This window comes from Bemisia tabaci, chromosome 7 (assembly GCF_918797505.1).
Source record: "Bemisia tabaci chromosome 7, PGI_BMITA_v3".
Taxonomy (NCBI): Eukaryota; Metazoa; Arthropoda; class Insecta; order Hemiptera; family Aleyrodidae; genus Bemisia; species Bemisia tabaci.
Genome location: NC_092799.1, coordinates 48,837,808 through 48,853,862, shown reverse-complemented (window position 1 = coordinate 48,853,862; position 16,055 = coordinate 48,837,808).

The following is a 16,055-nucleotide window of genomic DNA, read 5'->3' as shown; positions in this document are numbered from 1 at the left end:
CGTGCAAGCTACACAGAAGCACTTCGATGACTCCTCTGAGGCCGACAAGGGACGAGCTTCCATTGGAACATTGGAAAATACGCGAGCCTCTCTCAATTTTAGCTCTGCATTTTTTCTTCAGTTTAGTTCAGCTTTTAGCTTTATTGAAATCAATTTTACAAAACTTGCAGCTCACAACGTAGCAACCACCACTTGAATTACATACCTTAGCATGCCGTTTTTGATTGTACGCTGTTTTGAAAGACTTCTTACACTGTAAACATGCAGGAACCTTTTTCAGGGTTTGAGCTGCAGTTTGATTCATGACGCGTGCAACTTTCTTCTGTGAGAAAACAAAAGCCTGCATCAGCTTCAGATTCTCAACCAATTTTGTGACAGTTGAGTACTTCCTTCATTATTGATTTCAACATTATTCTCTGTGCCAGAATTCTTTGTTTCAACGTTAGTTGAAAGCTTCTTTTCAACTGAAGTCTGATTAATATGTTGGTCAACAAGCGGGACTTCTTATTTTTTTGTTTCTTCAGGTTCCATTGCAGCAATTTCGAGTTTCGATATTTTGTTGTTCTATTGACAAGGTGCTGCTTCGGCCTTTTGATTCCGCTTTTCAAATTCACTGGTGGGACCGCAGTCAGGTCCTGTTTCAGAACCACTGCTTGATTCTTCCGCGACACGGGACACGTCTTGTGCCAACTTGGCAGTGTCCCGACTGAAGAGCTTTTTTTGTAAAAAAAAAGCTTGAATGCTTGAAAAAGCTTTGAAATGAATTATTGTTTACTAACATAAATAATAAAATTAGTTTGGCTAACATAATATTTTTCTATTTTTATGATTTCTAGGCTTTTCGAGATTTATGATCCTTATAGATTTTTCTTTAATTTAAATCTTAACTGATTTCCTACTTTCTTGATTTTATTATTAAGAATTTCCGAGTTTTGGTGTTTAAACTCTTTTATTGTCTGTTTATATATATCTTTATTGCAACTTCTAACTACTGAATTTATTAATTTTTATCATTATAATAAAATAAAAGTCAGAGTTTTTATATTCATCTCTTTATTTTTATTTATCCTGATTATTAATATTTTAGGCTTGGTTCCTTATATTTTCTCTTGTTCTGCACATTTTGTGTTTTCTGTTAGTTTTGGATTTCCCTTTTGGTTGGCGTTTTTAATTTTGGGTTGATTTAACTTTAATAGTAAATGTTTTTCTCATTTAGTTCCTTTGGGTACTCCCCTAATCTTAATTTCTTTCATAGTATTAATCGAGACTGTGAGAAGGTTAATCCGGCCCTGGTCCTCGCGAGCCCTGCCAGAGCATGGGTGCTCTACTTTTTTTCATGCAGAATTCCTTTTTCACAGCACCATGGGATCAGTGCCTAAGTCACCAATTTCAATTATCTCTTCAATTTTTGGAACCATCGCGTCTTCAAGAAGGGTCAGATTAAGTGGACCGTTGAGGTTTTGCTTAAGAAAGAAATGACCAAGAATTCCGCATACCAAACATTAACTTTAACGGGGAACCGAGTGCGATTTTCGCGAAATTCGTGCGGATTTTCCGTCGCTCAACATTGGCAATTATTTCGATTCATCTCAACATTAAAAAAAAATGTGCTTTCGTCACTAGAAAATATTTTTTTAAGATGCCCGGATCAGTACGAATGAGCTCCTCCACTGTTTCGCAAAATTGAAGGCGCCGGTCAGGGTCTTCCTCGTTTATTTATTGTTCCAGTTTTACACTAATAAATAATAATAATATTTATCGAAAAAAAATTTACATTTCCATTGAGTTTCTTTTCAACTTAAAAACAATTTTTACTTATTACAAATTATACATATACGTATAGCTTATTGCATATGAAACAATGATAACATTTGATAAATAGAGTGGCTTGACTGAGCTGTAGAAAGAGTTTAATTTCTTTTTTAGGACGACGGTTAGTTGAAGACCTGAGCTAGAAAAGTTTCACATTCTCAGAGGCTCGACTTACCAATGGCTAACTATGGAATGAGCCGTGGGAAACACAGCCCCAGATTCCAGGAATTAAGGATGCTTGAGTGGAGACAGAGCGGCTAGAAGTGAGCATGAGTGAAAATGTCTATTTTTGAATTTCATAGTGGATGAAGAAGAAGGCAATTTCTTTGTAGATGACGGGTTCTACACCGAAAAAAAGAGTTCGGGGAATAGTCAAGGAATTATACCAAAGTTAGGGGAAAAATTAATAATAAGCTAATTTTTGGTATAGTGAGTCCTCATGACCCCCTGAGTTTCCCCGAAGAAGCCCTCATCGATAGGGTGACGGCTTTGGGTTTTATTGGGGGGGGGGGGGGGGGCAATCGGTTTTATAGTCATAACTCGAGAACGGTTGCTTATATCACTACTTAAGTCGGTCCTCCATTTTCTTCATGTCCTCTAAGTATACGAGGCAAGCTTTTGTATACAGAAAATGCCCACTGGCTGCGAAAAAAGGAAGCATGTTTTGAATAGTTTCGACATGCAAATGCCAATCATCACTTCTCTCGGTGGCTGTAAATTTGTGCATCAGGGTTACCATTAGGAAATACTGAGACCACAATTACGATGTTGGACGGTTTTAGGACATTTCGTCAACGATTTTTTGTCCGCGCCTCTGTTTTTTTCCAGTAATTTACGTCCACGCGTTTTTTTCGGCACGGGAGTTTTGGCCCACGTGCCAGTTGAGACCCAAAGTTAATTGGTCCACATGTAAATGCAAACGACAATTGCTCACGACGTTTTTGGATGAAAATGTAAAATGTCTTGGAAGAGGGAGGGTTTGCTTGTTTTTTTGTTTTGTCTGTTTGGTCCAACGGAGAAACATATATAGTTGAGAGTTTTGGTAAAAATGGGGGAGCGTCAATTCCATGATACAAAATTCACTAATACTCTCTACACTTCTTGGTGTAACAGGACTTAATTATCTTTCAAGAAATTCCCATACCTTTTCATACCTGAACCGGATAAACCTCTATATTTGCCTCAGCTAAAGGCTCTTAGATTTTTCCTGTGTACGATAAGTATCTTGATTTATTTGGGAGGAAAGATCTGTACTTTTAAAGGATACCTGTCATTCTTTCTTAATACGTTCAATTTCGTATAATACTGTGCAACACCTCTGTTGTGAAATAGTTGCTTCAGGCGCCGCCGCACGGCGGGCGGGCGGCCAGCGCCAGCGCGTAACGCGCATTGGCGCCTACAAACCTAAGTGGATACTTCAAGCATTGTGCAATGCGTGAAGTATCCACTTAGGTTTGTAGGCGCCAGTGAGCTTCACAGTGGGACGAAATGGGTAAAACCTCGGACATGGGGTGTTCTCATGTTTTGCATAAATATGTGATGGAATGTGTTCCTAAGGATCCATGTTATATGAATCTAGTGTTGGTTTGATGATTTTTTCAAATGCTTTTGCTCCCTGGACTCCTGAAGTTGACATTTTCTGTAACGGCCGATTTTGCTCTGTTTTCTAAGGTCGGTTTCCATACCTGCCTCTTCGAGTGACGATAATTGACACAAATATGAATGCTTGGATCTTATTCTAGAGTGTATGAAGAACATATTTCACTATTAAAAAGTTAAATTTACTCAATTGTATACGTTGTAATGTCTGATCAAAGATGACCCTTCCGAAAATAAGGAAATAAATGTTTGAATAGACTTTTAAAAATTTCGCCGCATTTCGCCGTCCAATCATGCATAAGGCGTGTTCCAGTGATCCCCCAGGATGAGGAATCCGTCGTATTTGGCTGCCGCCAGCTGCCGCTTTGAGAGTTACATCGATTTTTGTCCGAAAAAGTGAGGGCGGAATTCGCTGTTTCTCTACATCTTACTTGATTATCTTGGCGTCTTAATACACTCAGTCGAATTTTCATTTTAAAACTTGATGTACTTACAGTATTTTCATCGTAGAATTCAATTTTGACCTTACTTTTGCCCATTTTTTGGCCAAAATTCATCATTTGATAGGTTCGCGAACTCGCGATCGAGGCGGGGAAACAGAGCTGTTTTTGCTTTTATCTTATATGATTGTTTGGCATTTTAAGGAGAAAATAAAAATGTTGAATGTTCTATCAATACCTTTGAATGAATTATTCATCATAGAAGGGGTTACATCCCCTGACCACTTCGCAGCCCAACCTCCCGAAGCGCTTGGCGCTTCAGGCGTGGTACATATAAAATCCTTTACAAAGCGTTCGAAGTGTCCCAGCTGATTCTGAGATATCGTGATTCGTGATATGAGATGGACCGATTTACCGTGCAATTTAATCTCGTTGTTAGTGTTGATCTTTAATTTTCCGTGTTTCGTGTTGTTCCGTGTTCCGTGTTTTCTGTTTGTTTAGATATAATTCCTCAAATAAGAAGAAATCAAAAGTTCTCGATTCCTTAGGACATCCACCGCGAGCTTTTCATTTCAGATCTTCATGAAGATAGCGGTGTCGATCTTGATGAAAGAGGGTACTACCACAATTAATCGGTGTATTACCACAATGAATTGGGGTATCACCACAATTAATTGGAATTGTCCATATCATCCAACAGTTGGGACTAAACCCCTATCTCTTTTTTTCAGTGTAGAAGATAACGGTAATACCATATTTTTTTCATAATCGATATAGAAATATGAGCATTCATTACATTGAGAGATCATATAGTATCGATAAAAATTGCTTCCTCAATGAAAATATCACAGGAAATCAATAGTTGCAACATGAATTGTCAATCGGAACAGATAAAATCTCTGCGTAAATTTTCTTTGTGCATTCCGATCGATTATTGAATAAATCCTTCAAAAGCACGTATGCATGAGAAAAAAATAACAAAATTAAGCTCAAAAATTGGTTCTAAGATGAAAGTATGATCGTGCATCAACGATTCAACACGTATTTTTTACCAGAACGAGTTAATTCTATCTTCGAGTAACTTTTCTTTTCACATTTCTACCTGAAGTTAAAAAAAAAAAAAAAAAAAAAAAAAAAAAAAAAAACCAAAGTAGTGTAATTACGTTAATATACAAACAATTCTAATGTCAAAAATGAATTCTACCTTCAAAATACCATGATTGATAACCTAACCTAACCAAATTTCAACACGAAATTCCGACAAGAATGAGTAAAATTTATCTTTGAGCAACTTATCTTTTTATGTTTCCGCTGAAAGTTTGAAAACCCACAAAAATCGTGCGTTTGCGTTAACATATCAAGAAAAGTAAGGTCAGAAATGAATTCTACGATCAAAATACCACAAGCCTGCGAAGTTTCAACACGAAATGTCCACAGGAACGAGTGAAATTTATCTTTGAGTAACTTATGTTTTCACGTGTCTACTGAAAGTTAAAAAGAACCCCCAAAATTATGTGTTTCCGTCAATAAATCAAGTAAATTAAGGTCAAAAATGAATTCTACGATCAAAATACCGTAAGATACTCAAATTTCATCACGAAATGCCCATTGGAACGAGTGGAATAGTCGAAACAAGTTGGGGAGCAAGGCGATGACCGGGCATTCCTATGCTTCGCTCCACCGTGCGCCGCGCCGCGGCCGGCAGCTCGCCGCTCCGCTCTGTTCGGCTTTAATATTTATACTCGCGTAGTCAGCGTTTTTTAACTCATGATTTTGAAATGTTAGTACACTCTGCATTGATTACTCTCATTTAAATTGATGGGAAATAATATGTATCAATTTATCAAAGGAGAATAATTGTATAATGTGTGTTTTTTAAATATTGGTGGTTCCGTGTCAAATTTAATGATTTCCAAAGCACTTTACTTTTCTCTTTTACATTTTGTTCTTTTATTGTGCTGCAACGAGGTGTACGCGCAACCAAACGCTCAAAATTTGACGTATTTGACTCCAAAATACCAATGTACCAATGGGTTAAAACTAAAGATTGCGTGCTTCTTGGTTTTTTTTTCTCTTTTATTCATTTTTGCAGTTTCTGTCGGCACAACTGCGGCTCATTGAGATTAGTGTCGCTTGGAAAAGGTTTTACAAATATTTGTCCCGTTTTATAAATATAAATTTTTTCAAAATGAAGTAATAATCTCGTAAAGAAAAAAAAAAAAAAGTACCTGTGCATATACAAGGTATATTGTACATTCAATATTTTAAGGATAGAAATAAAACCAAATATTCACCGATGACAATTTAAAAAGATGATTCAAAAGGAGAAAGTAATAACATTTCATTTAGAAAATGAGCAACCATAACAACACCTCCTTCTCTCTCCATTTCTCATTTCCATATTGTCAATATAATTTTACATACCGACTATAATATAACGCTTGGACCAAGTCACTGTTGTTTATTTTACGTGTGAACGAAACCACTGGACAAAAAATCTTAGACAAAATGTCCTGAAACCTGTTGGACCTTTTGTTTCAATACTAATCAACGCATGCAGTTCTTATTTTAACGGCTAATTTGTTTACCGCTGTCGATAAAATCCTTAAAAGACTATTCTCTAGTAATTCTTGTAACTGAGTTTGTTCTTTCACCGAAACTTGGTCATCAGACATGATAAATTTTGCAAGCGCCAATCGCACCAATGTGTGAGCTCTGACCGCCCGTGCAAAGTTATGACCCACCAAGGATCTTTTCAGTTGTCAAGCTCCCAAAAATGCAGCAAAGCAATTCCTTTAGACCACTACCAGCCATTACGTATCCGATGCCTCCAAGGAATGACTTTAAGCGATGGAAGCCTCCTAATCGCAGGTATAGATTTTCGAACGATGCATCAGTTCGCATGGCGTCGCGTATTTGACGGGCTTTCATAAACAACGGGAGACTAAAAGTGACAAAAACTGACCTCTGGTTGACTTCTTTACTCTTCTCGAGAGCTGTGCAAAAGCTAGAGTATTTATATGAGTTGGTCGCGAGTTCAGAAACGGCAAGTAGTGAACTGCTGCCTTTTCGTAGGATTCTTCTTTTGTGACAATTTCCATGAATCCATTCCACCCTCGGACATTTCCTCCGGATGCTTTTTGGCGTGCAACCACAAAATGCATCACACGTTTCAGGTGTGACGTCACTTATTTCAGTTCGATGTTTTGCTGTTATCTTAAAATCTTGAAGTGCAGTGCTTGCAGAAATTTCCCTCGGAAACACGTGGGATTGAGGTGCCGTTTTCGTGATAATTTCATCCGCAGATGGCTGAATTTTAAGCCTAGTCATTTGCTGTGGAAGGACTAAACTAGATCCAGGAGTAATGCAGGTGATACTGTTCATACTGTGGAAAGTGTTTTGACCGCCCAGCTTGTTGGCATTGAAATCAGCGTTATCAAATATAAACCGAATAAATGCTTCCGGTTTTATTTCGGGTTTTTCTTGAAGGATGAAGCTACCTTCGAATCATTTGATGAGGTACTTAAAAAAACAAAACAATGCTCATGAAACTAAATTTGAAGCACATCACTGAAAATTATTTAAGCCTTTAAGGAAAACTTGCGTGCAGAACAGCTGGAAAGAGTTGTTCTAGTAGGGTGTTGAGACTTTTGTTTGCAAGAAAAACGAAAACAGTTCAACTGCTTCTCTCTACTCCAATGTAAAATTCAAAATGAGCACAAGAATCAGACGAAAAAGTCTAACTCTATTTTTTTTATCAAATGATTGACTAAAAATCTAAGACTAAAGAGATACGGGTAGAGCTTGAGGGCTCCAGACAAGAAAACAGAGGATATAATCGGGCAGCAGTGCAAAGGTTCAAACATAATATGACTATCAATATATGGATACACACAAGAATTGAAATAATTCATAGCATCATCAATCTTTGTATTGATATAAAGCTCATTCAAGCAAACTTCCAAAATTGTGTAGTTCTTTGTTGTTTTCAAAATCTGGATCAGCTGCACAGAACAATCCTCCTTTTTTACCTTACAGCAACATTTGTAGGGTGATCTGAGCGAGATATTTTCGAGATGGCTGCTTAAAATCTTTGGTAAAATAAGGAGGAAACGTTGTTTTTTTTTAGATGCAGGACTCTTCACTTAACAACGTATTCTCCCTTATAGCATCAGGAGAAAGCTCTAACAACAGGTCGGATTTGTTGCAAGACAAAACCAATTTTGGTTCCTCTCGATTTCTTTTTCTTGCTCACAACTGTTAAAGCCCGAGACTCCAATTTCTTTCCTCTTTTGATAAACTTTGTATCTTTGACATTCACAACGCCTCATGTAGAATGCGAAGTACTACCAACGCTTGTTTTGCACCCAGATTTTTCATGAACATTTTGAAGCAGTAATTCTTCCGAAACGTAGATCGTACCACCAAGATGACGTTGACCGGTTTCTGGTTGCTAGGATTCATATCAGCCGCCATGTTGAAAGAAAGTGAACAAACTTTTGGCGATTATGCTCAAATACAGGAATTTTTTCTTTGTACTCTATCATTTGATGGAAAAGAGAATAGGAAGTTTTCGGGGCTAAATGCTCTGCTAAAACGAAGTTTTTTTTACTAAACGTCTGGGCTACTTTCTTTGAAGAACTCGCTCTTCCTTGCCACTGGTACTGATACAGATCTGAGGTTTCAGATCTTTATAGCCTTAAAGCTTTCTCCATTCTTGACATGCGAATGGCTGACTTCGCCCAAGAGCATTTTTCGGACGTTGGGGTTTCAAGGGACTGTCATGTCTCTAGCCATGCAACAAAAGCAGCAGCATGTTTACAACCACCTGATGAATATATTTTATTAATAACGATTCACCTATTTTATAATGTTGAAAAGCATTGTAGTGTGCAAATATATTCCTAGGAGATAAAAACTTGTGGAAGAAAGAAGGAATAGAAAATTATAAAATGTCAAGCTAAAATTTGAAAATAGATTTTCACTGATTTTTTTTGGAAAATGATAAAAGAAATCAAATAAAACGATAATTTTAAAACTAACAGAGTGCCGGATGAAGTAATTTCATTACACATCTTAAATTTTAGTATTACTTAAGATGGTAGAATAGTGCTGTCCACGCTACTTTGCAGGGAAATCAAGGTCAAAAATTCCCAGAAACGTTTTTCTGCAAAGCTGATTTTTTTCAAACCGAAATCAAAACCAAAAATAGAAAAAGTATGGGGGGGGGGGGGGGGGTCGGATCGGAGGCAGTCATGGGGCCCGAACCTGAAAACTACTACCAAGCCCCGAGATGGAATGTGGCGGGCTAACCTATGGACACACACACAACATTATGTTCACACACACCATTATTTATTTATTACATTTTGATACACGGGAGCCGTGAGGCTATAGTATAGGTCAATTCAGATACAATAAAGTTTTTTTTAATCAACTAAAAAGTATTAAATTTCTAAGATAACAATCCGAAAGCACAGAATATTGTTTACAAATTTCGAGAGAGGGCTAGAATTACCTCAGTAGTACCAAGAGAAGCAGAGTCAGCTATTCAACCAGGAGGGTGGTCTGGGTTATACCATTCAGCAATTCATCGATACTGAAGAAAGCATTTTTTAGGAGATGTTCCAAGAGCTTACTTAGAAAATATTGAACACGGCCTTCACGAAAAGGAGATTTTAGTTCCCAAGGCAAGGCATTAAATAATTGGATAGGTCTGGATAGGTCTTGGATTATGGTCACGAGCACCACTTTCAAAACTGCAGTAATACGCGATTACTGACGTAATTGCCGGTCGATCCTTATCAATTAGGATGAAAATGCTGTCATATTTTTTGGATTTATGCCGCAATGGTAATTTCCGCCGAGTCCATACACGGCAAAATCTACTCCGGTCTGCTGCGGCTGCCTCTACATCATTAAACCCACAGAAGTCTTCTTCTTCGTCTGAAGCCTCATCCTCACCGAGATACTCGACGAGGAGGTCTCCTTCTGGAACATAAAATCGCACACACATCTACAACATCTACAACACTCTGAAAATTTCTATTTTCCGGCATGAAAATGATCACCTATTCAGGACCGTGCCAGACACAATTGATATGTGCCAGAAAACTTCCGGAACTATGCAACGGTCTACTCTGGAAAATCTGAGAAGGGATCCGATGTGAAGGTCTCAAAATTAAGTGTGATGTTGCATCCTTGATCTGGGGGTGTGAACTTATTGAAAAATTAAACTTTAATGTGTAGGTACCCTGATTATTTTCAAAATTCTCTCAAGTTTTTGTCCATCATATGAAGGACTCGTCTGTTACGAGTTTCTGGAGCTTCCCGATCATTTGCCTCGCTGCTTCTTCGTCATCATCATCACTGTGCTTATGGCTGAAAAATCATCGTTAATAGTACTAGAAATCTTCAAGTCCGTGTACGAGTGGTTGTATTCTTGTGCAGATACGGTGCTTTTAGAGACCGAAGCGTTTGAGGACAAATGGTGACACGCTCAAAACCTCGATCCAGAAAAGAAAGGTCACCAGGTTTACAAAACTCCTTTAGAGAATGCATGATCACTCTTTCCAAACGTGAGTATCGGGCAGTCAGTTTGAAGAAAGATCTTGTACAAATTTCCATACGTCGCTTTTTCATACTCCTTAAGTTTGAAATTATGTAGTTGTAAAAGACCTCTTAGTTCTTTTTTGAATACATATTCCATCTTGTCATCTTTTAAGTCAACTAGATTTCTGTCATCTTCGAGTAAGCTCTTCGCGGATTTAGAGGCTTCTGATGCTGCATGCATCTCTTTCTTCACTTGACTGTGCTTTCTCCATTAATTCATGTGCTGTTTTCCAAGCCGACATAGCTTCTTCCTCTGCAACCTCAGCAGTTGCTGCGTCTACTTTAAACAAATGGCAGCTTTCAATGAAAATAATGATTTCGTGTTCCTTCAATTTTATTTTGTTCTCATAAGCATTTATGGTTTTCAATATGTCTTGAAGTAATGAATACCTACACGGAAAAAACGAGCTTAGGGTTGGGACCTACATGTTAGTGCTGGGCACTAACGAGGGTTAGGTCAAATGGAGCCAGCAAGTCAGAGGAGTGCTGGGCACTAAACAGCTCGAGGCTGGGTCACTAAGGAAGAAGTAGTGTCAAGCCCTAAAGTGACTTTGGAGCGAGCGTAAAATATGAAACGCCTCCGCCGGGGATCGAACTCGGGTTGCGCCGGTGGAAGACCAGCGCGTTACCACCAGGCTATCGTGACTCCGACGTCTCATGTGTGAATTTACACCTGTTAAGCGCAACTACGTCTCGCGGCATCTGATTAGCACTACTCATGTTCAGTGCTCACCTGTACTGCCTTCCGGTGTTGAGCTGTACAGCGCTTAGACGCCAGCCCTCAACTACTCCCCACTAAACGGCCAGTAGTGCTCAACACTAGTCTTGTTTTTTCCGTGCCAGCAGCACAGGTGCTGCTGGAATCTGATTGTACGTTGATAATTTTAAACGTTCCTTTATTTGAAATTACTTCTTCGCAGTCAGAAAAACTACTCCCACCGTCTAGTAGCATAGCCTTTTTGCCGGAGATGAATAACTGTATAATGCCATCCAAGGTGATGATGTACGCTGTTTCTGGAAGAAAAAAAAAGAGAAACAAATAGATTAAATAGGGCCAATTAAGACAGCTGGTCAGCGTTTCCAAGCAGTCCTGATAGAGTCCCTTAGTTTTAGTTATTCCATCTGGGATAAATAGTCTGATTGGTTCAACTTATCCCCTTCAGCTTCAAGATCCATAAGAAACGAACCACTGAAAAGAGCGCCACATGTTTGGTCACAACCATTTTTTTGTGCAATGAACCTTTGGCAAGAGCACGGCAAAAAATGCAGCTTTGAATTTACGGAAGTTTGTTGACTTTGAGACTCTGGATCTCGCCAACGATTCATCGCACAATGGTTGGGATAAAACTTATGTAGTTTTTTGCGCTCTGCATTCTAGTATTCTATGAGTCTTGCCCCAAAAACCCAAGTAGCATAAAAACCACCCAAAAACACTTTTAAATACTCAAATCATTTTTTTTTTGGCTGAAATGGAAAGAAGGTAAAAATATATAGGATAATGTTTTTGATTTCAAGCAAAACTGCGGGCATAGTAGGTGCAAAGTGAAATACCTTTTCCGATCTGTAGCTCGGAGGAGGAGCACTCTCGGAAAAAATGTCATGGAAGAAAAAGTCTTGCCCCATATTAACCGATGTGAAGTTAGCACACAAGTTTGAAACATCTTAAAATCAATAAGTGCGGTGCTTTGCATGAAAATCATGACTATTAATATTTGTAGAAATCAAGGAATTTTATGGGTGTGGCTTGGGGTGAATTTTTCCGGGTTGACCTACTTGAATTTTTAGCTCATAGCAATGGGGATCTTGCACAACTTTTTTTATTGCACTAAATGAAAGTACTTGTACTCCCCCCCCCCCCCCCCCCCGAGCAACCAGTATTTTTTTTTATTTTTTGGCCGCAGGAACACACAGAAAAATCGCTCCAAATGTGAGCAGAAATCAGCGAAAATCTGGATGTTTTGAAATGGAGTTTTAGCGTGCTCTTCCCTAGTGACGTAGAAAGGTAAAACCTGGTAACAGACAGCAAGAGGTCTATTGTTCTCTACATGGTCACTCTGACAAAAGCTAGGCAGCTCGCAATGGCCTAACGACTCAACCCTCTGCTCTTTCTGCTTCACGACCAAGTCCCGCGCAAACACTCCGTTTTCCGGCCTTTTCAAATTCCGATCATTTTCATATGTAAATATTTCAAATTTAATCAACTTGGGAAAATTTCAAAAACTGTTCCGTGCTCAGCTAGACAAAGGCTTTGAATTTTTCATAAAATAAACTCTGAATCTTGCACTTGCAAGATCCTCATTAGATTACTATCAGGCCAAAGCAAAAATGAAAATCTTCCGTCTTTCAAATAGTAGTGGGTCTATTTTACATATTTTTAAAAAGTTTGGATAAATTTCTCTGTAAATTTTTCTATTGTATTTCATTCAAACAGTCTTTTTGGCCCTGTCACGGATTATGACAATGAACCCGTTTGTTGTCGTTACTATCATCGGTTTACAGTAATGCCGTTTTTTCTGACCGTCTTAGGTTTTGCGTTGGAAACGGAAATGATTGCTTTTAGGCAGAAATAGATAGTTACGTTCCATACAGTGATAACGCGATCCGAACCGCCTGGAATTCGATTCCAGATTTTAGTAATTTTTGCTGCATGCGAAAAAATCTTTTCACGAGAAATATTTTCCAGGTGAACCGATACAAGAATAGTTTTAGATGTGCTCGTAAAAATTTGGGAAATATTTGCTCACACAAGCACTCCTGTGTCTAGTTTGCCGATAGCTACCTTAAATTTTTGGCGAATACTTCATGAAAAGCTAGGATAAATTTTGAATGCACAAACGGGTGAAAACTTGTATAAAAATGCATAAAATGATGCTTAGACCAAGAAGTGATGGGACTTGGATGTGGATACTTTTCATGAGAATGTGAAATTCACAACTTTTCTCAACTTTTCCTTGAGTCCGTGCCACCATGCGAAAGCCTGCAAAGGATAGAAGGTACTCAAAAATGGCACCCAATTGTGAAGGAAGTTAAGGATCGTGGGATATCATTTAAATCATACGTTGCTGCGGTATTCGCGGTTTTTACTTCAGAACAACTGCTTTCTGTATCACTTTCTTCACAGCTCGGTGTCAATTTTGGAGTGAGAAAAGCATGACAAAGACCAAAGTTTTTAAATAATTTATAATTTTTTGGCCATTTCATAAATAAAAGCTAAGGCAACTTTTCGATCTAAAGGTTTATAACAAAGAATTAAACAAATGGGCTCGATCAAAGAGAACGCATAATTTTTCATCTGCGTTAAATGGGTGTGGAACACGAGGTTTTAATGCTCCATCACCGAGCATTTTATACATTTTTGCATTGCCCTGATTGTCATCTGCTAGCATACATAGGACTCGGAAGCCTACTTCTTCCATCACTTTCTTTGCTAATTTATAGAGAATTTCTGCGGTAATAACCCCAGTTATATCCTGCTAATAGCTGTGCGTATTTATCATAATAAACTTCCAAAGAGCGAAATTGCTGCATGCTATTAGAGTTTGGATGCTCTTCGGAATGATTTCTTACATTTTGTTCGATAGTTTCAAAATTTATACTAAAAGTAATGGGGAAGTGATCTGTAAAAACTTCCTGGATAGCTTCACTCGATAGAGTAGAGTCAAGGAGGTGTCCCCTGAAAAGTAAATTATCAATACTTGAATCAGGGCCGTCAGCAACATTGGGTCTAGTTGATTCATTAAGTTAACTTACAAATCCATTCCCGGAGATAATAAAATCTATATAATCACTTGTCGTATTACAATTTGATAGGAGATCAAAATTAACATCGCCAGCTAGTATGTGCACGATTAGCTTAGTAACTTTTAAAAAAAATTAAAGACTGCTGATGAAGTTAGTTTCATTTTGAATAGAGGGAGATCTACATACATAATGTAGATCAATATAGACTTGAAAGCTTAATTACCTTAAATTTGCCTCATGACTCGCAATACAGACTGCCAATTATCTATACTAATAAAGCAGACTTCACGTTGATTGACTCACTCACTGACTGACTGACTGACTCACGTATCAGCGGATCTCGTGAACGGGAGGCCGTGTGACCCTGAGATTCCGCACTGGGATCCCTCTCTACCCCGAGGCGCCGGATAAGGGAGGATTTCGCGATCCGCCCGCCGGTTCGCGGGATATCGCGGTCCGCGTGTGTCGATTTTCCCGTAAGGACAACGGGTGCGAGAGAGAGTGCGAGCGAGATGGAGCGATTTCCGCGTCTCGCGCTGGAAGACAGCTGATAAATTTTACGTACGTTCTTCTGGTACGCGCAACGGGTGCGAAGAAGATGGAAGGAGTTCGGCGTCCAACGAGTGCGAGGAGGATGGAACGAGTTCGGCGTCGCGCTGTTGGAAACGCCGCGCCATGATTTTTGCGAGCTCCGACTCGTGCATCCGTTGCCGGGCTACTCTCTCAGGGATGTGAAAATCTGGAAAATCTGTCTGTGCATTAGTTCTGTTTTGAAATGATTTAGGCGAATTCTCGAAAAATTTTGAGAGAAGCTGTTGTTTGGCTTCAAAAATAAAATAAATAAACCCAAATGGAACATAAAGACGGTGTGCAACGTTGCAATCGGAGGAGAAGCGGGGTTTTTGCGCGCATTTCATCAATACTTGACTCCGATCGTGGAAGGCGCTCTTGATACAACTATTTCACCACGGGGGATGTCCACATTGCTGCTCGCTATATTGAAGGCGTTCTGTACTGTGATGACGGCTCGGTCGAACAGCGCCTGCAGACGCGGTGCTGACAGCAGAGCAAAACTAGAACATCGTTTCGACATTCTCCACCTGCTTTCTGTTTCTATCATAGTTTACCGAAACACACGAGTCATACTTGCAAAATTTTGGATCATCGCTAATGTTTTTTCCTTTTTTTTTTCTTAATTTCAAAGCATTAAATCTTATACAAGGAAACCGATGGTTACATCCCATAGTTCTCGTAAAATCGAGATTGGATTCTTGCAATTCGTCACTTTTAACAAGCAGAAATGAAGCGAGCAACTATTTGAACTCCGGAGTGGGTATGTGGTATCATAAAAAATTGAAGGAAAATCATACGTTTTCGCCCATCCCAAGTAACAGATGTTTATGAGTTTTATGCGCACATTTACGTAGTCTTAGTTGAGTAAGAAATTCGCGTGTATGCCACGATATTGATTTGAATAACGCGCAATTATAATACTCTTAGAAATTCGCCAGGAACACGACGTATTTGCCGTGATATCGTGGTGATTATCGTGTAATTTCTAATTTGTTTTTCAAAATCCCTGGAAAAATCACGTTTTCTCCGCGATGTCGATGACAAACCCGCCATTGCTGAGAATTAAACGAAACCGTTGGTTAAATCCCGTAATTTTCGCGGCTGAAACTCACCAGCTGTAACTTCAATTAAACATTGGACTGACAAAAGTAACACATCTTTATGAAAATAACCAACTTTTGATTGGGTATTGTTGATTATTATAATGATCATATGAGCTTACTGCAGAACAGACCAAAATAGCAGCTTTAATCAGCATACTACTAAGCTCTGCATTTT